General features: G+C 35.0%; 1 protein-coding gene across 2 annotated transcripts in view; it reads left to right on the top strand.

The window, feature by feature from the left end:
• The first annotated feature begins 7,719 nt into the window (after positions 1-7,719).
• The window catches only part of LOC137643958 (neuronal calcium sensor 2), a 736,704-nt gene continuing 721,966 nt past the window's right edge, over positions 7,720-22,457 (top strand). Inside the window, exon 1 of one of the 2 annotated variants that reach the window (XM_068376759.1) lies at positions 7,720-8,333. The gene's annotated coding sequence lies outside the window, so the exon portion shown is untranslated. The remainder of the gene's footprint in view (positions 8,334-22,457) is intronic. The other variant, XM_068376762.1, reaches the window with a different exon arrangement.

Genomic DNA, 22,457 nt, shown 5'->3' with positions numbered 1-22,457 from the left:
TATATTTTTGATACATTAATGTCTGGATTCTCTTAACGACCTCGGGATCAGAGCCCCAAGCGAAATCACACAAAGACAAGAGCTTGGCTCCGGCCGGGAATCGAACCCTGGTCGGCAAGCTTGTATAGACAGTGACTAAGCCACTTGGCCACGAAGAAAGATAAAAGTCAATGACAATTCTTCTGTACTTATACCTGTCGAATTCAGGTATTTTGTACTTAGAATTGAAATCAACCCATCTTCACCATCGTAGCTAATTGGTAGTTTGTTACTTGGCATTCAATTAATGATAGATTTTGCACATTTTTACGTGTTTTTCATATTCAAATAAGCCATATATATTTTTGATACGTTAATGTCTGGATTCTCTTAACGACCTCGGGATCAGAGCCCCAGGCGAAATCACACAAAGACAAGAGCTTGGCTCCGGCCGGGAATCGAACCCTGGTCGGCAAGCTTGTATAGACAGTGACTAAGCCACTTGGCCACGAAGAAAGATAAAAGTCAATGACAATTCTTCTGTACTTATACCTGTCGAATTCAGGTATTTTGTACTTAGAATTGAAATCAACCCATCTTCACCATCGTAGCTAATTGGTAGTTTGTTACTTGGCATTCAATTAATGATAGATTTTGCACATTTTTACGTGTTTTTCATATTCAAATAAGCCATATATATTTTTGATACATTAATGTCTGGATTCTCTTAACGACCTCGGGATCAGAGCCCCAGGCGAAATCACACAAAGACAAGAGCTTGGCTCCGGCCGGGAATCGAACCCTGGTCGGCAAGCTTGTATAGACAGTGACTAAGCCACTTGGCCACGAAGAAAGATAAAAGTCAATGACAATTCTTCTGTACTTATACCTGTCGAATTCAGGTATTTTGTACTTAGAATTGAAATCAACCCATCTTCACCATCGTAGCTAATTGGTAGTTTGTTACTTGGCATTCAATTAATGATAGATTTTGCACATTTTTACGTGTTTTTCATATTCAAATAAGCCATATATATTTTTGATACATTAATGTCTGGATTCTCTTAACGACCTCGGGATCAGAGCCCCAGGCGAAATCACACAAAGACAAGAGCTTGGCTCCGGCCGGGAATCGAACCCTGGTCGGCAAGCTTGTATAGACAGTGACTAAGCCACTTGGCCACGAAGAAAGATAAAAGTCAATGACAATTCTTCTGTACTTATACCTGTCGAATTCAGGTATTTTGTACTTAGAATTGAAATCAACCCATCTTCACCATCGTAGCTAATTGGTAGTTTGTTACTTGGCATTCAATTAATGATAAATTTTGCACATTTTTACGTGTTTTTCATATTCAAATAAGCCATATATATTTTTGAAGAATTGTCATTGACTTTTATCTTTCTTCGTGGCCAAGTGGCTTAGTCACTGTCTATACAAGCTTGCCGACCAGGGTTCGATTCCCGGCCGGAGCCAAGCTCTTGTCTTTGTGTGATTTCGCCTGGGGCTCTGATCCCGAGGTCGTTAAGAGAATCCAGACATTGATGTATCAAAAATATATATGGCTTATTTGAATATGAAAAACACGTAAAAATGTGCAAAATTTATCATTAATTGAATGCCAAGTAACAAACTACCAATTAGCTACGATGGTGAAGATGGGTTGATTTCAATTCTAAGTACAAAATACCTGAATTCGACAGGTATAAGTACAGAAGAATTGTCATTGACTTTTATCTTTCTTCGTGGCCAAGTGGCTTAGTCACTGTCTATACAAGCTTGCCGACCAGGGTTCGATTCCCGGCCGGAGCCAAGCTCTTGTCTTTGTGTGATTTCGCCTGGGGCTCTGATCCCGAGGTCGTTAAGAGAATCCAGACATTAATGTATCAAAAATATATATGGCTTATTTGAATATGAAAAACATGTAAAAATGTGCAAAATTTATCATTCATTGAATGCCAAGTAACAAACTACCAATTAGCTACGATGGTGAAGATGGGTTGATTTCAATTCTAAGTACAAAATACCTGAATTCGACAGGTATAAGTACAGAAGAATTGTCGTTGACTTTTATCTTTCTTCGTGGCCAAGTGGCTTAGTCACTGTCTATACAAGCTTGCCGACCAGGGTTCGATTCCCGGCCGGAGCCAAGCTCTTGTCTTTGTGTGATTTCGCCTGGGGCTCTGATCCCGAGGTCGTTAAGAGAATCCAGACATTAATGTATCAAAAATATATATGGCTTATTTGATGTATGTATATATATATATATATATATATATATATATATATGTATATATATATGTATGTCTATATACATATGTATATATATGTATGTATGTATATAAATCTATATATTATATATATCTATATATAAATATATATATGTATATATTCATATATCTATATATATATTTATATCTATATATATATATATATATCTATACACAGATATTTATTTATATATATAGATATAAATCTATATATATATATATATATATATATATATATATATATATGTATGTATATATAGATAGATAGATAGGTAGTAGGTTGGCCAGGGCCCCATCCACCCGTTGAGATACTACCGCAAGAGAGTTATGGGGTCCTTTGACTGGCCAGACAATACTACATTGGATCCTTCTCTGGTTACGGTTCACTTTCCCCTTGCCTACACATACACCGAATAGTCTGGCCTATTCTTTACAGATTCTCCTCTGTCCTCATACACCTGACAACACTGAGGTTACCAAACAATTCTTCTTCACCCAAGAGGTTAACTACTGCACTGTAATTGTTCAGTCCTTTTGGTAAGGGTAGAAGAGACTCTTTAGCTATGGTAAGCAGCTCTTCTAGGAGAAGGACATTCCAAAATCAAACCATTGTTCTTTAGTCTTTGTTAGTGCCATAGCCTCTGTACCATGGTCTTCCACTGTCTCTTGGGTTAGATTTCTCTTGCTTGTGGGTACACTCGGGCACACTATTCTATCTAATTTCTCTTCACCTTGTTTTGTTAAAGTTTTTATAATTTAAACAGTAAATGTTTATTTTAATGTTGTTACTCTTCTTAAAATATTTAATTTTTCCTTGTTTCTTTTCCTCGCTGAGTATTTTCCCTGTTGGGGCCCCTGGGCTTATAGCATCCTGCTTTTCCAACTAGGGTTGTAGCTTAGCAATTAATAATATATATATATATATATATATATATATATATATATATATATATATATATATATATATATTTATATATATATATATATATATATATATATATATATATATATATATATATATATATATATATGTATATATATACACATATAGTATATATATATATATATATATATATATATATATATATATATATATATATATATATATATATATATATATATATATATATATCTATATATACGTATATATGTATACATATATATATATATATATATATATATATATATATATATATATATATATATATATATATATATTTATATATATATATATATATATATATATATATATATATATATATATATATACATATATATAATATATATATCATATATATATATATATATATATATATATATATATATATATATATATATATATATATATATATGTATATATGTGTATATATATATGTGTGTATATATATTCATACACACATAAACACACACACACCCGTTGAGATACAACCGCTAGAGGTTGGGTCCTTTGACTGGCCAGACAGTACTATGTTGGATCCTTCATCTTTCCCGACACATACACAGAAGAGTCTGGCTTATTCTTTACACATTCTCCTCTTTCCTCATACACTTGACAACACTGAAATTACCAAACAATATTTTTTTCTCTCAAGAGGTTAAATACTGCAGTGTAATTGTTCAATGGCTACTTTCCTCATGGTAAGGGTAGAAGGGAATCTATATTTATGGTAAGCAGCTCTTCTAGGAGAAGGACACTCCAAAATAGTGACATTGTGCCATAGTCTATGTAGCATGGTCTTCCACAGTCTTGGGTTAGAGATCTTTTGCTTGAGGGTACACTCAGACACTCGATTCTATCTTGTTTTTATTCCTCTTGATTTTTGAAGTTTTTTTTATCTTGTTATTTTTAAGTTTTTATTGCTTACATATATGAAATATATATATATATATATATATATATATATATATATATATATATATATATATATATATATATGAGATTCGGTAACCCAGTGGTTATCAATTTATCATCAACAGCGAGAAAGTTAACATCCTGTCCTGGAGAAAGAAATGATTGGTTCCTTTACTTGAATAATTCATTGGACTTTTATACCTTGATGGTAGTCGGCTATGGTGGTTTGGGAAAAGGTTAGCGAATTATAAGGGACCCCTCATTCCCAGCTGCCTTCCCCGAAAAGTCTTGTTTAGAACCGGAGTTAACCTTCATGAATACAGTATTTATGCATAAAGCATTGATAATGTTTCTTCAACTTTATATGACTTAAAATTTTAGGCGTGATTCTCGATAGCAAATTTACTTTTGAGAAACACAATTGAGAAATTTCAATTGCACAAAAAAATTGGTTTATTAAAAAAGTCTTGCACGTTTTTTTGTGATCAAACTATTTCATTTTACCGTGTTTCGAGTATTCTTCTCCTGTGTGGTCTTCAGGTGCTGATTCTCATCTTAATTTGTTGGACAGGAACTTACAGTCTATTAAATTTCTTATCCGGCACCGGCGTTCAATTAGTTCATTATGTATGTTGCATAAGACATTTTTATTATTCTGACCATCCTTTACATTCAGATCTTCCCGGACAGTTCCATCCTGCAGTTAATTCTAATAGTCAAGCCTTCTCCATCATGAGGTTCTATACTACACAGTAATCTAGAAGTTTTATTCCAGCTGTGACCAAGTTGTAGAATGATCTTCCTAATCGGGCAGTTGAATCAGTAGAATTTCAAAATTTCAAAGTTGCAGCACATATTTTTATGTTCAACAGGCTGACATAAGTCTTTTTATAGTTTATATATGACATGTCTGTTTTGACGTTGTTACTCGTTCAAGAATGATTTATTGTTAATTTGTTCTCATCATTTTTTTATTTCCTTATTTCCTCTCCTCGCTGGGCTATTTTTTCCTATTGGAGCCCTTGAGCTTATAGCATCTTGCTTTTCCAACTAGGGTTGTAGCTTGGCTAATAATAATGATAATAATAATAATAGTAATAATAAAAAGAAGGATGCTATAAGCACAAGCCCTCCAACAGGGATAAATAGCCCAGTGAGGAAAGGAAACAAAAAAATAGATAAAATACAAGAGACGTAATGAACAATCAAAATAAAATAGTTAAAGAACAGCAACAACTTTAAATTGGATCTTTCATATTTAAGCTATAAAAACTTCAGTAACAAGAAGAGAATCAAGGTAGAATGGCATGCCCGAGTGTATCCTCAAGCAAGAGAACTCTAACCCAAGTCAATGGAAGGCTGTGGTACAGAGGCTCATTGCACTGCCCACGACTACGACTAGAGAACAATGGTTAGATTTTGGAGTGTTCTCCCAGAGTCCCAGAAGAGCTGCTTACCATAGCCAAAGAGTCTCTTCTATCCTTTCCAAGAGGAAAGTAGCCACTGAACAATTATATACTCTGCAGTAGTTAACACTTTGAGTGAAGAAGAACTGTTTGATAATTTCAGTGTCAGGTGTATGACAGAGGAGGAGTGTAAAGAATAGGCCAGACTACTCGGTGTATATGCAGGCAAAGAAAAAAAATGAGCCAGCTAGTCCAAGGACCCAATAACTCTCTAGCCATAGTATCTCAACGGGTGGCTGGTGCCCTGGCCAACCTACTAAAATAAAGATAAGTGAACCAAAGATGAATAATTAGCGTAGTAAACTCTATTTGAGAAACCAAGAAATCTTAATGAGTTGGTGCTTCTGGCTTTCTTAATTAACAAGGTTGCACAGCTTCGTTTAATCTCTAGAGATTCATCATCTATAACTCTTCCCTGAAGACTGGTCTATAGTTGTGAGGTAAAGTGGCTATAAAAATCTTTGTACTGGTAACTGTTACGGCATGACTCTTGAACTGTTTTGTTGGTCGTAAAAAATCCACGCTAAAATTTCATGCCAAATATAAATTTTGAGGACTCTCAATCTATATTTGCAAACATTAAAAATTGAAAATTATTTTATAAGCGCCGAATAAGTGTTGAACAGTGCTTTATTATATTTTTTTTTTAAATACCGGTCCGTATTGGTACTAAATGAAAAGAAATGAAAATAGCCAGCAATAACTTTGCTTCTTAAGGTAGAGCCCCAACTATTTCTCCATATACTAGCACCGAGATTGCCGAAGCTTATTTCTAACAAATCCAGCGACTTTCCACCATATGTGCCAGATACAAATGATGACATTTCATTGATTTCGGGAAGCAGATTCATCATTACCGAACGGTGTTAGCAGCGAGTGATGGAGTGTTGGGATGCTTTCAATTTATATCTACAACTTAGTTTGTTCTTTGCCTCGAGGCAAAAATTGTATGAGCTTAGGGGCTGGCGAGTAATCGGAAGTCTGTAGCTGAGGAAAGAGAAGTAGGAAGGAAGTATGAAAGTGGAGAGCAAGAGGGAGAGGAAGAAAGGGAAGGCAGAAAAACGAAAGGGGAGAGGAGGAGCATCTGCGGTGGAGGTGGGTGTGGTTGCCGGGAAGGAACCAAGGGAAACCAACGCACAAAAAACGTTCAGGTGCCAGCTATACCAGAGTTGGTGATTGTGATGATGACACCAGTTATTTGTGGAGGATGAGGCACCGTCTGGGCTCTAGTGTAGATGAAGCTGCCACGGCATCATTATCATCATCATTATCATCATCATGATGAGCAACATGTCGGCGCCGAGTCACCTTCGAATGTCTGAGCTGCTTGTACGTTGGCTGACGCACGATAATTTCCCGTTTGTGTGTGTGCTTTTGATTCCTTTTTCCCCTCTTCCTTAATGCTATCGCAGCCATACTAATTAGCGGTAGTTTCTCCCCGTCTATTCACTCTTTGATGCCTCTGTTTACCTAGTTACCGCCCTTTCCACAAACTTAAAGAGGGCTAGGAGTCCCAAAGAGGTAGTTCTGACGTTTATTTCTTCGTTTTTACTCTCTCTCTCTCTCTCTCTCTCTCTCTCTCTCTCTCTCTCTCTCTCTCTCTCTCTCTCTCTCTCTCTCTGTTAAAATGTATGAATATGTGGGTGTGTACAGGGTCTTTTTTTGCAGTGATACCTTCTTCATTGAAATATAAATTCCTGTCTTACAGAAAGCGCAGTTCTTGCATACAGTGCTTAGTTGCTGACTGAAGAGCTCGGCGAAGAATGTCCAGTTCAGATTTTGATGAATCGAATAAAAATTGGCCTCTGTAAATATGCAGAGTATATAGACTGAGATGAGGCTGTTGAAGAATGAGAGAGAGAGAGAGAGAGAGAGAGAGAGAGAGAGAGAGAGAGAGAGAGAGAGAGAGAGAGAGAGAGAGAGAGAGAGAGAGAGAGCTGATGCTTAAACAGACGATATAGGTTGCCTGAGGGAGAGAGGAAGGCTAATGCGGAAAGAGCGAGAGAAGAGGAATTGAGGCTGATATAGACAAAAAGAGACAGCCTTATGCACACACACACACACACAGAGAGAGAGAGAGAGAGAGAGAGAGAGAGAGAGAGAGAGAGAGAGAGAGAGAGAGAGAGTTGTTTCCAGTTAGGACACAAACACTCACCGGCCGCAGTCACCCGCCACCTGTCCCGTTGTGAGAGTCTCGTCTGGTGAAAAATTTAAATTGTGTTTTTGTGTATGTGTGAGTCAGTTTGTTTGTTTGTTTATTCAAAACACGCACTCCCATATATGTGACTGGTGGGACACCTATTCTTTTTCAATCTCTCTGATTGGATAGCAACCGTTGTTATATCCTCTTGGTGGAGCCTAAGGACCTCCTCCTTGGTATCTGTCGGGTTGCTGAAAGAAGGAAGAGGAGTAGGATGGGGCTCGAATTTTAAGCAGGCTGAGGATAGAGGCAGGATAAAGGATCATAGGCCACTAATACACCGTTCCTGGAAAGTGTTTTCTTATTTCGCCGGTAAACATCAAGGTAGAAATTGAGAGAGAAACGGTGTCGCTCTTGCAACAATCACGTACCTGGAAATAGAGTAAAAGAGGGAATTGAAAGAGAAAGGTAGCCATCTCTCTATCAAGTGCCGTTCCAAGAGACAACCTTGAAGGTGAAAAATAGTGTTTATTCTGCGCCAACCTCACCGATCGTAACTTTTTAAGTTATCTGCTCATTGGATTCTATTGCTGATACTTCTTTTTTTGTTTGTTTACTGACGCAGGTAAGGCAGTTCATATTTATTTTTAGAGTATGCATTCGAATTTCTTACTGGTTTATCGTTATGTTTTCTCGGCGCTACTATTTCGTAACCACGTATTCCTTAGAATTTTATTTAATTTTTTTCCAAGGAAAGGTCAGAGTACCATAAATAAACTCTATACTGCAATTTTCCCTTACTATGAGATGTTGACATTTTATAAAACTTTTAATTGAATTTTTTATGATAAAATTTTTACGCGACTCATTGTTCTCTATTGGTCGTTGATTTGATATTGCTTTGGTGGGACCTTTTTCTCGATAAGCAGTTGCGCCTATCTGGTTTAAAAAAACGTTTAGATGATCTTGCATCCATGTAGCATGCCTTATCCTTATGCCCATCTTTTAACAGTGCTTGTGCCTTGCTTAGTGATGATTATTGAGGATGTTAGGTAAAGTACCGGTGCGCTTGTTCCATTCTTGAAGAGTTTCTTATTCGGGGAACTGGCCCTTTTCCCAGATACATGCATGTTTGTCTCTCTTGTTCCCTGTATCTTTGTTATTTTCAGGGATGAAAAGACCTTTGACTTAGTTCTGTAATTGTATTGAAGTGTTGACTTTGTGAAAATTTTACATTTACAGAGGGATGATTATGCAGCAATCAATTATTGTTACCTGGCACTCGCCCTGTTGTTATGCGAATCTGCACCAACGAAATATTGTTTTATACATTTTGTAAAATGCTGATATCACCTTCTAACAGTGTGCCGTAAAAAGAGAGGAACGCTTATATACATTACAATTAATCTGTTTCATTTTCAACTAAAAAAAAATCTATTACCGTTGTAAACAATGAAGATCGAGAGCAGCAGGTTACTGTCTTATTTTTTTTACCGATATCCTCAAAAGTGTTGGCTTTTGACAGTTCTCGCTAACGATGTTCTGCTGTTCAGCCTTACGAAGCTTATTTAGACAGTTTTCCCCTACGTATTTTCGAAAATTTCCAAGAATTAACTGTGACTAAAGGGCTTGCTTTTCCCACTGAGTTGATTTTTCCCTCCCTTTCCCCCAAAAGCCTCAGTATTGAAGCGCCCTCGACCAACCTTGTCCTCTGCAACACGTTTCCCTATCTCCAATTAATTGGATCAATTCTTTCAAAATATGCCTTCATTTGCATAATGTCACTTTGTTGGTTGCTCATTTGAAGACAAGTTGTTTCTTGCATACGAAGCTCTTCTTCCAGCCTGTTTCGAGAAGGATTATGTTAATGGATAGATTTATTGCATTTACGTCACTTGTTACCTTGGGAATCTGTTGTTGGTTTGAGACTCACAAATGACATATTCGGGTATTGACGATTCATTACAGATGTGTGTTTTCTCTTTGTATTTTTAGATACTGTTTAGAATTTAGATTTATGGAAGGAGTGGGCACCGAGAGTTTACACAATTAAAAATATTTTTATAATTGCTTAATTTCTCAAAGTTCATCATGAAGCTTCAGTATTATTTCTTTCAGTATCCTGGAGGTTAAATTGGCAATTTATGTAGGTTGCATTAGATCTCTCTTCTCATTCTCTTTGACGGCTGCTTTTCCCGTCCCATACAGCAGGGGAACCCCAATCTCTACAGGACCCCACTGTCGTTTTACCTTATTCGCTCAGAGTATTTAACGTTTCATATCACGTATTGTTCATTTATTCTTAAATCGTCACTGTTATTCGACTAATGAAATAAAGTCTTCAGTTTCCTTCTGAAAGCCTTAATGTCTTCAATCATTCGGAGGTCTCGTGAGAGCTTATTATATAGTCTCGGGGCCGCATATTTGATGGCTCTGGAGTCTACAGTAGACAATATCCATGTTCCAATAGTTTGAAACCATCTGTAACTATTCTCGTGTCAACACGATATGTTGGCTCCACAATATGTAGCAATTCTCACAAGTATTTTGGACGACCGGTTCTGATAACTTGGTGGGTTTTTGTACATATTTTAAATTCAAATCTCTCTTTAATCAGCAGCCAGTGTAAATCAATTAGTATAGGGGTGATCCTTTCTCTAGGTGGGACACCTTTTATCAGTCTTGCTCCTCTGTTTATTATGTTTTGTAATTTCTTAAGTTGCACAATTGGTAAATTGTAATAGATAGAGTTGCAGTAGTCAAAACTGGTAGTAACATAGTTTATCACAAGTTTCTTTACAGAATTTTCGTCCAGGTACTTTTTTATAAACGCAATATTTCTTAGATGATAACCAGCAGTTTTAATTACATTATTTACTTGGGCATTTAGAGACAGGTTACAGTCAAGAAATACACATAGATCTAGAACTTTACTAGCTATCGGCAATGAGTCATTATTTATGTTCATGTGAATATCACCCAATTTTCTCACGCTGTTTCTCTTACCCACCACCATGAACTCAGTTTTGTTATCATTTAATTTTAGTTGTTTAAATGTCATCCATTCTCTAACACTCAAGGATTCGGTTTAGGGTTTTAGTAGTGTCATCTATATCATTTATGGAGAAGTAAAATTGTGTCTCATCCGCAAATAGCTTGAACTTCACGCCATGCCTTTGTAATATTTTCGGTAGACCAATAGTATAGATGCAGAATAAGAATGGGCCTAGTATACTCCCCTGGGGTACCACTCTGTTTAAGGGCTCATATGATGAATAAGTTTCTAATTTGTACATAGTAATTTCTACCAACTAAGTAGTCTTTTAAGTATTCGAAGGCTACACTTAGTAGCAGTTCATGCACAACTGTATCAAAAGCAGCACTGAGATCGAGCAATATTAAAATACCACATTTATTTTTATCCATCATTTGCAGCATATCATTTACAACAGAGCAGATGGCTGTCTCCGTAGAGTATAGTTTTCTGTAAGCAGATTGGTTGTCAGGCAAAGATTCTATTACCTCAAGGTGACTGACTAGTTGTTCAAGAATTACATATTTAAGCACTTTTCAAACAAAGGATAGATTCGAAATGAGTCTATATGAGCTTAATTCCTGGTAGTCCAGTGCATTTTTCAGAACTGGTGTGACTATAACCATTTTCTCAGATTTAGGAAACTTACATTCATCAATGCTATTCTCATTATTATTTCGGCTAGACTAGAAAAGTTTCTCTCTCCAATTACTTCAGATATTGGCATAGGATCGATCGAGCAGTTTGTTTATTTTGCTCTCTTGATAATTCTGGTGATGTCATCTTGTGTTATGTTGTTAAATCGTATTAATTTTGTCTTTGTGCCTGGTGTATCTTTAATCTGATGTTGAGTATTTACAAATGACCTGGTTATGTTTTCAATTTTGTTTTTAAAGAATACAAGAAAATTATTTGCTTGTTCCTGGTCACTGTATCCATCAGGTAGCTTCTTTTCTTTTACATTTCTCATTATATCATTCAGGAGAGGATATAACTTATTTATGTCTGTTGCTGCTTCGAGGATCTTTCTCTTATAGTATTCACTTTTTTCCTTCTTAGTAGTCAGTTATATTGGCTTGCAGCAGTTTTGTATTCTACCCAAGTACTTCCAGTTTTTAACCTATTCCAGTTTTTTTTTTTTTTTTTTTTTTTTTTTTTTTTTTTTTTTTTTTTTTTTTTTTTTTACCAAAGTTTCTCCATCAAACCAAGGAGATTGGTCGTTTACAATTATAGTCTTTTCCATCGGTTGGCACAGGGTATCATATTCACTTTTACTCACTTTATTATAAGTGGTGCTGGGAAGCTAGCATGGCAGGATTTCTTTTATTTACCCGAGATTGGCTCATGTTCCCCCTTTAAATTATCTACATAAATCGGCATTCGGTTAATGTCATTGAAATCTTTGAAGATTTTTTTTTCTTTTTATTCTGCTAAACTCTGGAAAACTTTAGGGCTGGGTAAGAATTTCCTATAACCCCTCCTGAAATGTCCTCCAGTCTTCTGTTCTTCCTTGCAGGAATGCATTTCATGCTCTTCTTAATAATAAACTACTTTAGATATGAGTTATTTGGTTTGGTATCGTCGGCGTCAAAACTGATGCAACAAATTTCAGAGGATTTAGTTCGAAATTCACTAACTGGCAACTACAATGCGTATCTCAAAAACTTAATTTTTCCTACTTAGAAACCTCAATCAAGCAAAATAAACCTAACATATGATGCACAAATATCCTATGTGTGATATTCATAAGAATCATAAAAGAATACGGTAAAAGTAATTATTTCAAAGAATACGGTAGCAATTACTTCAAACTACAGAAACGAAACAATTTTGAAATTTTGGTTCAACTCAGGACTACCTATGTTTATTTCGAGCATTGAGGAAAGTACTGTAGCAATCATGCATAAAACCATGCAAGGTGTCAATCAAATATAAAGGGAAAATCTTCGTAACATTAAACCTAATCAACCGCAAATGCACCTAAATTTAACAGAGAAGTTTGGTGGGTTGGTAATTCTGATATTTGCATTTATGACCCGACATTCGGACTCTCCGTCAGTTTTGGCTTAGTTTCGACCAACGACAAAAATTACCAGGCATGGCCTGCTGGTGGGGCAATTTCACATAATATCCTCATCGCCAGTCAGTGCCTACTAGTTCAGGGGCATGACCCTAGCCCCCAGCATAATCTGTAATCGCAGCCTTTGGACGAACACAGTGATCTTAGAGGGAAGGTAAGAAGGTTTTGCCACCAAGTCTCCCGTGGAGTAGCCAGTTATTATTATTATTATTATTATTATTATTATTATTATTATTATTATTATTATTATTATTATTATTATTATTAGCTAAGCTACAACCCTAGTTGAAAAAGCAAGATGCCATAAGCCGAAGGGCTCCTACAAGGAAAAATAACCCAACGAGGAAAGGAAATAAGGAAATAAATAAACGATACGAGAAATAATCAAGAATCAATAAAATATTTAAAAACAGTAACATCATCAAAACATATATTTCATTTATAAACTATAAGTTTGAACTTTTGTGCAACTTGGTCACAGCTGGAATAAAACTTCTAGAAACTACCGGTAGAGAGTTATGGTCGTCCTTTGACTGACCAGAAAGTACTACATTAGATTCTTCTCTTTGATTACGGGTCATTTTCCCCTTGCCTACAAACACAAAATAGTTTGGCCTATTCTTTGCATATGTTCCTGTCCTCATACACTTAACAACACTGAGATTACCTAACAATTCTTCACCCAATGGGTTACTGCACTATTTTTGTCCAGTGGCCATTTTCCTCTTGTTAAGGATAGAAGAGACTCTTTAGCTAAGGTAAGCAGCTCTTTTAGAAGGACACTCAAAATCAAACCATTGTTCTGTAGTCATAGGTACCATCGTCGTCCACTGTCTTGGGTTAGAGTTTTCTTGCTTGAGGGTACACTTGGGCACACTATTCTATCCTATTTCTTTTCCTCTTGTTTTGTTAACAGTTTTTATAGTTTATGCAGGAGATATTTATTTTAATGTTATTGTTCTTGAAATATTTTATTTATCTTTGTTTCCTTTCCTCACTGGGCTATTTTCCCTGTTGGAGCCCTGGGCTTATAGCATCCTGCTTTTCCAACTAGGGCTATAGCTTAGTAAATAATAATAATAATAATAATAATAATAATACTGTGTAGTATTGAGCCTCACGATGGAGAAGGCCTGACTATTAGAATTAACTGCATACCTAGTATTACCAACAGGAGGAAACTGTCCGGGAAGATCTGAATGTAAAGGATGATCAGAAACATGAAAAATAATATTCAACATGCATAACGAACTAATTGAACAACGGTGCCAGATATTTTATTCCAATTATTGTCACCCTTTTTATCTGATAGTAAGTATCAGTGATTAACTGTAGAACCATAGAAGACATTTCCTTGGTGAATAGTCAATGTTAGTTGCAGTAGGTTCCAAGTGCATAATCAAGAGATATTGGGATTTGTAAGTTAACTCTACTTTTATAGCGTTATATCGAAAGCTATCAAGGTTTCATTTGATAAAGAACAAAGAAGTTTAGCATCTAATTATATGAAACATAAATAAGACACAAGTTGCTGTAAAAAAGAAAACAAAACGAACTCCAGTTTAGATTGGCATTTTACTAAATGATTAGTCCTATTACAATAATCAAGGAAATATATTTCCCAGCTTGTTATTTAATACATTGAGTTGTTTGAATATCTAGACGGTTGTAGCCCAAACATTGTTTTCTATTAATTAGGTTTTATTATCATAAGCTTTATAAGTACGTGCTTAGTTTTACACCACAATCTATAAATTTTTTTAGTAGGAATACGTAAAAATCATCGTTGAATCTTACTCTCGCGTATCAGTATGAAGGTTACGTAAAGAGTTGAACATTTCATAATCAATTTCATTATATATATATATATATATATATATATATATATATATATATATATATATATATATATATATATATATATATATATATATATATATATATATATACAGTGTGTGTGTGGCAACTCGGGCATAATCCAAGTATTAGTATTTTTAAAACTTAGTTAAACACCGATATTACTCTGATTTAAAGGTTTTTCCCCCACATCAACGGGAGCCTTGTTTCCATTTCATTTAATCAGATGGGTAAACTTCTTTGTGTTTTATAAAAAAAAATCATAATAGTTTTCGAAATAGCACAATAAAAGTAATTTTCAATCACATTAGGCCAATGGTTATACACTCAGCGGTTCTTGTTGTCTCTGAATGGTGAACACTCGATATCACTTATTGAGAACAGCATGTTTCTATGGGGAAATAATTTTTTTTCTTTTAATAAACAATTATTAAACTAACATTGGCCATTCACTAGGGAAATGTCTTCTGTGGTTCTACAGATAATCACTGATATTTATTATCAGATAAAGAGGATGACAACGAATTCGTACGATGAATTTTACAATTTGTTGCATTAATTTTGGCGCCGACTTTACAATACTCGGCTGAGTGACTATCTCGCATTAAAAGGTAAGGGTTATTAACATCAAAACAGAGAAAACCTCGGGAATTATATGGAATTTATTAATTAGGTGCTTTGCAGAGTTTGATTTTAACTTTGGCAGCCTGACCTCTTAAGCATCGCCTCTAAAAGGACATGGGTCTTTCTCTGCCAGTCAATATCCGCAAAATTCCTTGGCACGTCAATCCATTGTCTTCTCTTCCTTCCCGTACTGCATTACATCTATTATTATGATTTTCTTCCTTTTCCATCGTACCTTTAATCTCCATAGAAGAGGGACGACACCTGAAAGGTATAGCCCTCTGGTTTTTTTTGTAAGTCTTCAGAGATGTGGTTGCTGCCTTCTCCTGACCCCAACTGATTGTGCTTTCAAATCAAGAGTGATGGGGTTAACTTTATATATATATATACATATATATATATATATATATATATATATATATATATATATATATATATATATATATATATATATGTGTGTATGTGTATATGATAATTTTATGGCAACACTGGTGGTCATATATATATATATATATATATATATATATATATATATATATATATATATATATATATATATATATATATATATATATATATATATATATATCCTAACACCATTTACTTTAGGTTATTTTGTTTTTATTCTTTTGGTAACAACATTTACTCGACGTTATTTGGTATTATCTTATCCAAGCATTATTATTATTATTATTATTATTATTATTATTATTATTATTGTTGTTGTGGCGAACGAAGTGAGTGACCTTATATAAAATGCCATTTTTTTTTTTTAAGATATTTCATCCAACCCGCAGCTCAGTCATTCCTCAACCATAGATTTCGGAGCTGGGGGGTGGGGGCAGCTCATATTTCCAGCGGTGGAGGCTATAACTCCCATACCAATAAATATATTCAAATGAAGTTTTAAGGGTTTGTTTAGAAATATATGAGCTACTCCTAGTGTTTTACAGATATCCAAATTATTTTCATAGGATTTTTTGGGATGTTATGCGAACTACATTCATATCAATAATTCATTGATTCTTGCCATAGAAAAGTCACATCAGCCATTTTCAATATCCGCAGGAGGCCGATTTTCGGCGGTTCCGTAAATTACTCATATAATACTTCACATATCTAAATGAAATTTTTAGGTGTTTATGTGAGGGATATTTACTTTGTCCATACCAATTTTCATGTTGATACCAGCCAGAGAAAAGTCACAGCAAACGTTTATTTCGGTATGGGAGTGAATTATTCCTAGAATAATTCAGCTCATATTTTCGGCCGCGGGGTCAATAACTCCTATACCAATAAATATGTTGAAATGAAATTTTAAGGGATTATTTAAATATATAAGCTTTGTTTCTGCCAATTTTCATGTAAATAACAGCTACAGACATGCCCTGGCTGTCACTTTTGTTCGTAAGTGACGATTTTTAGCTAAAAAATCATTGGGGAGCCGCAGATAACTCCTAGAGTTTTACAGATATCCAAATTATTTTCATAGGATTTGATGGATGTTATGTGAAATACATTCATACCAATTTTCGTATTGATACTTGCCATAGAAAGGTCACAGCCATTTTTCGATACCCGACGGAGGCCGATTTTCGGCGGTGCTGTAAATTACTCGTAAAATACTTCACATATCTAAATTAAATTTTCGGGGATTGGTGGGAGGGATATTTACTTTGTCCATACCAATTTTCGTCTTGATATCTGCCATAGAAAAGGTACAGCAAACGTTTATTTCGGTATGGGTTGAATGGTTACTTTTGGCGGTGGAGTAAATTGATCCTAGAATAATTCACATATACAAATGAAAATTTCAGGGATTGATGGGAAACATAGTTTCTCTGTTCCTGCCTAATTCCATGAAAATATCTACAATTGAAAAGACACAGCTATCATATAGCCTTCTTAAATATGATGTTAAATGTAGCAACATTACAGTGAACTGCGTGTTTGTGAGCGACATCAACGATGGACAATGCCGATCTCATAAACATTATCCCGAGTTCAGCTAGTTTTTATTATTATTATTATTATTATTATTATTATTATTATTATTATTATTATTATAGATACTTCTATCTAAGCTACAACCCTAGTTGGAAAAACAGAATGCTATAAGCCCAAGGGCTCCAACAGGCAAAATAGCCATGTTAGGAAATAGAATAAACTTCAGTATACATTAGAAGTAATGAAAAAAATATAAAATATTTTAAGATCACTAACAACAGTGATATAGATCTGTTTATTAAGTGTGAAGAGAAACCTTTATCAACATATTCAAGTATGAACTTCTGAAGTTCCACCGTATCAACTGCGAGATTAGAAAGATCACAATCTGATCATTGCTGAATTATATCTTCTGTGTTGAGCCTTCTGGTGGAAAAGGCAAGACTGTTAGAATTAATGGTATACCTTGTACCCTGTACTAGATGGTACAGGAGGAAGATCTGGTCATAATTATGAAAAATCTTATGCAACTAGTACCAGTAGCCCCAGATATCAATATCAAGATTAGAAATACTATAATACAGATAGGTGAAAGTATTGTGGGTTTTATGAAACAAACATGGTATTTGTTACGGTGCTAGACTATGTCTCAGTGGTGGTTTTTAGATATATGACCATCCCAGATTCGACATGTGATAAAAATGGTGGCCATTTTCACACACACCACCATCACTTACTTGAAGTTCTTGGATATTGTAGGTTAAATCAAGTTTAGGTGGGAATGTTTTTCATTTTCATTATAAATCAAATCATACATCAGTTATTTTACTGTCCACTTAATTATTGAAATTGCTAATATTTACTAGAATAAACTAAAAAATTAGATTGATTATAATTTTCAAGTCAGGTTATGATTTTGAAATTAGGATCACTTTGTCAAGTGCATCAAACAACCCAGAATTATTTCTTCTGTTTTTTATATAGCAGAGGTACACACAATAGCATATAATAGTCCAGTTGTAAGTCAAAAGGATGGAAACTGTGTCTAAACTGTTATATTATTTTCTGTGAGCCGCATCACTCAGAGTATTGTCTGCACATGGTAAAAGAGCAGTACACTGAAGAGCTGCATTCTGGCATTTGCAGCGTCCCCTTCAGCCATTCATCGTCAAGGTTATACTCCATTCACCAGCAGGTTTCTTTTTCCAGTCCCATTCACTTGGTGCCCATCCACTTTAGCCTAACAGTGACCAGCCTGGTAGGCAGTTCTCTTGGTGTGTTAGGTGAATGCAACCTATGTAGAAGGCAAACCATTAATAGTTCTACCATTCTTGCTGAACAGCTATTTCCTTGCCTGGTTCATACCCTCTTGTGCTGTTGCGATTGTACAACAGGACTGCAAATCACTATTTATTATTACTTTATTGACTTAATATTACAAAACTTACAAAGGTGTAGATAAATCATTTACTATATAAATTGTCTACAATAATCTTGCTCAAGGCAGATTTGCTTCAGCAAAAATAGTCCACAAAAATATATAAACAAGCAAACAAATTCCAACTAATAACATATGTATTTATTGTAATTAATTCTTATAGCAATCTAGTACTCCACTGTTCATAAGAAGTTCATTTGATAAGACTTCATTAACATTAACTTTGCACTTGCTCTGCTCTTGGACAGACTTAATCAAATTTACATATTTAAGATGAATTCCATAATTATGCAGGACTGTCCACAGAATTGGCCGGTGTACATCATCAATGGCCTTTTCATAGTTCACAAATTCCATCAAAAGAGTATTTCTATATTCTGGGCATTGCTCTATAATATTTAAAAATGAAAATTTGGTCAGTGCAACTTCTACCTTTTCTAAATTCTTTTTTATCTCTCGGCTTTTCATCAATCTTTCTCTCCAGTCTCTTTAGAATAAGCATACTATATATTTTGATTTTGATTTTTTTTAATTACCACATGGCGAAGTCCATGTATATTTATGGATGTCTTTAAGCTGAAAAAGAGTACTTCCATTGACAAGAATGTTTCCTGAACAGGACCTTATGAAATGTGCTCCCTTTTTATTTGCAACTTCGCCAAGTCCTTCGACAACCATCACATTCTCTATCCCTTGATTAATCCTTCCTAATTTCGCATTGAAGTCGTCAATCCAAATTTTCATGTCTCTCGAAGTTCTTCATAGTATTCATCTTTCCTTTCTTCAGGGGAATAATTTTTTGGTGCATAGCAAACTATAATACTCACATTGCACTGCTTTGATTTAAACTTTGCTAGTAACTATATACTATTTACAGCTCTCTACTCGGTTAATGCCTTTTCTCCTCTTGGTGTCATAATTATTCCTACCCCTTTTCTTCCAACTCCATCTGTTTTTCCTGAATATATATATATATATATATAACCATTGTCTAAAGTTTCCTTACCAATCCCCTTACAACGTGTTTCACTCATGTCCAAGATATCCAAATATATATATTTCATAAATTCCCTTTCCACTTGCTGTAACTTCCCATTCTGATTCATGGTCCTAACATTCCAATTACGAATATTTAGTTTTTCTTTAGCATTTATAAACCGGGAGGTTCTTAGTTCCCCGTTGCTCCCGGACTGAGGGCCATTCTGTCATCTTCTCTTTCCATTAACTGACTAAATCTATAGAGTATTCATTGGCTATATACATCAAAAGATAGCCAGTTCCTTGTGATGCACAGTGCTTATCTACCTAAGCCAAGTAACTCCTGCCAATCCATACTAATTCCTGTAAGATCAACGCCAGGCATCAGGAGTAAAAGCCGAAGAAACAGTTTGCCTATCGCTTTAAACCCAATATGTCACCCTGCTGCCACTGACTTCATCGAGATTTAGGTGGGAATTTCCTTCTCATTACTCCACCAGGTTGCTCATCTGCTTTACAAGTATAACCGTTGGCAAACATGGATTGCCAAGATATACTGCCTAGCATGGTTAAACCTTAATAAAATTGGGAAATAAATGCAATAAAAAAATATAATGTAAATCGAGTGAAATAGGCTTTTGGATGTTTTGTGTATAGATCTAAGCTGTTTAAGTTGGTTGAACTGACATTTGTCAATTCTGAACTGAGATTCCTATATCAATTGTATTTTTTTTTTCAATTAAAACTGGTTTTCCCTTATTATAAAGCAAGTGGAATAGTGTTCAATTGCTTAATCTGCCCACACTGTCCGGCTTTCGATCTTGACATGCTCCTTAGAAATCTTATTTGGAGTTGAGAACACTTGGCAATGATCATAAAACTGCTTATTCATAAAAGTTATTTTTAAAAACCTCAAATCGCGTTTTTAACGCTAATGTTTAACAGTAGTATAGTTATTCTGAATCTTCTCTTTGTTTTTTTAATGTAGTTTTACATTTAATTTTGCTTTAGAGATTAGATTCTCGAATGTTATGCAATGCCATAAGAGGTGTTCCACTTTTCCGTTTAAAGGTATATGAAGTCATATTATTTCCAGTTCTCTTTCAGAATTGAATGTTATTTAAGAATATCTAAATCTTCATGAAAGAGAACTGAATGCATATTGCAGGACGCAACTATAAATGTTTTTCATTGTCTCTTTGTTTAATATGAAAATTGAAACGTGCCTTATCATGTTAGTGTTGATAATATTGATTTTGCATGGTGCAAATGTTGCCGCATAAAGTTTGTGCTGTACTGATTTTAATTTTAAGAACGGCATTTATAATGTGTTCATCAGTATCAGTAAAAACTTTATGCAAGGATTTGATGTGCATAATTCCATTAGTCAGCACTTTGAATATTGTACAAAAGAAAAAAAAAAAAACTATAACTCGTAGTTTCAGAGAGAAATCCTCGCAATTTATCTTTGTTTGGATCTTTCAAAGTTATATATTAGAAATATTTCCATTGATTTTTCCTGGGCTTTATATTTTGTGCATTCTATCAACACAAGCTGCTGAAATCCTTTCGATATCAAACAATTGAGTATCTTTTGGTTATTTAAAAGTAAAGAATGTATAAAGATATCCCTGCCATTATTTAAGAAAACATTTAAAGTAAACATTTGTAATCGCATTTACATGTACTGTATTTGTTAATTTATTTGGACCAGATTGTTCATTAGTGACCTTACTGTGCAATGATTGTTGTAGATTGTGAAAGTTCAAGTTTGAATATGCAGTCGACTCTGGCGTAATTTAAGACTTTGAATCTTAAGACTACCTGGTTTCGATATACTGTAGGTATTAAGAGCAAATAGTTTTTACTCGAATTATGCCTTAGTCTAGGATGGTATGGCTAGAAATCGGTTTTAGTGTAGGATGATGAGGACTTGAAATCGGTCTTTGTCTAAGATGGTGTGGACTTGAAATTGGGTGTAGTGTAAGATGACGTGGACTCTAAGTCAGTCTTAGTTTAGGATGGTGTGGACTCGAAATCGGTCTTTGTCTAGGATGGTGAAGACTCGAAATTGGTCTTAGTCTAGGATGGTGTGAACTTTAAATTGGTCTTGCTCTAGGATGGTGTGGATTCTGAATTTGTCTTAGTCTAGGATGGTGTGGACTCAAAATTGGTCTTAGTCTTGGATGGTGTGGACTCGAAATCAGTTGTAGTCTAGGATGGTGTGGACTCGAAATCGATCTTTTTCTAGGATGGTGTGGACTCGAAATTGGCCTTAGTCTAGGATGATGTTGACTTGAAGTCGGTCATAGTCTAGGATCGTGTGGACTCAAAATCGGTCATAGTCTTGGATGGTGTGGACTTGAAATCGGTTGTAGTCTAGGATGGTGTGGACTTGAAATTTGTCTTAGTCTAGGATGGTATGGACTCGAAATTGGTGTTAGTCTAGGTCCTCTAGGATGATGATGGCTTTAAATCGTTCCTAGTCTAGGATGATGTGGACTCGAAATCTGTCTTGGTCTAGGATGGTGTGGTCTTGAAATTGGGTTTAGTGTAAGATGTTGTGGACTCAAAATCGCTCTTAGACTTGGATGGCATTGTCTCTAAATCGCTCCTAGTCTAGGATTATGTGGACTCGAAATTGGTCATAGTCTAGCATGGTGTGGACTCAAAACCAGTCTTAGCTTAGGATGGTGTGGACTCAAAACCAGTCTTAGCTTAGGATGGTGTGGACTCAAAATAAGTATTAGTTTAGGATGGCGTGGACTCGAAATTGGTCTTAGTCTAGTAT

The sequence above is a fragment of the Palaemon carinicauda genome, chromosome 7 (genome assembly GCF_036898095.1).
Source record: "Palaemon carinicauda isolate YSFRI2023 chromosome 7, ASM3689809v2, whole genome shotgun sequence".
Taxonomy (NCBI): domain Eukaryota; kingdom Metazoa; phylum Arthropoda; class Malacostraca; order Decapoda; family Palaemonidae; genus Palaemon; species Palaemon carinicauda.
The sequence above is the reverse complement of the archived record's forward strand: the minus strand, read 5'-3'. Positions and strand labels throughout refer to the sequence as shown.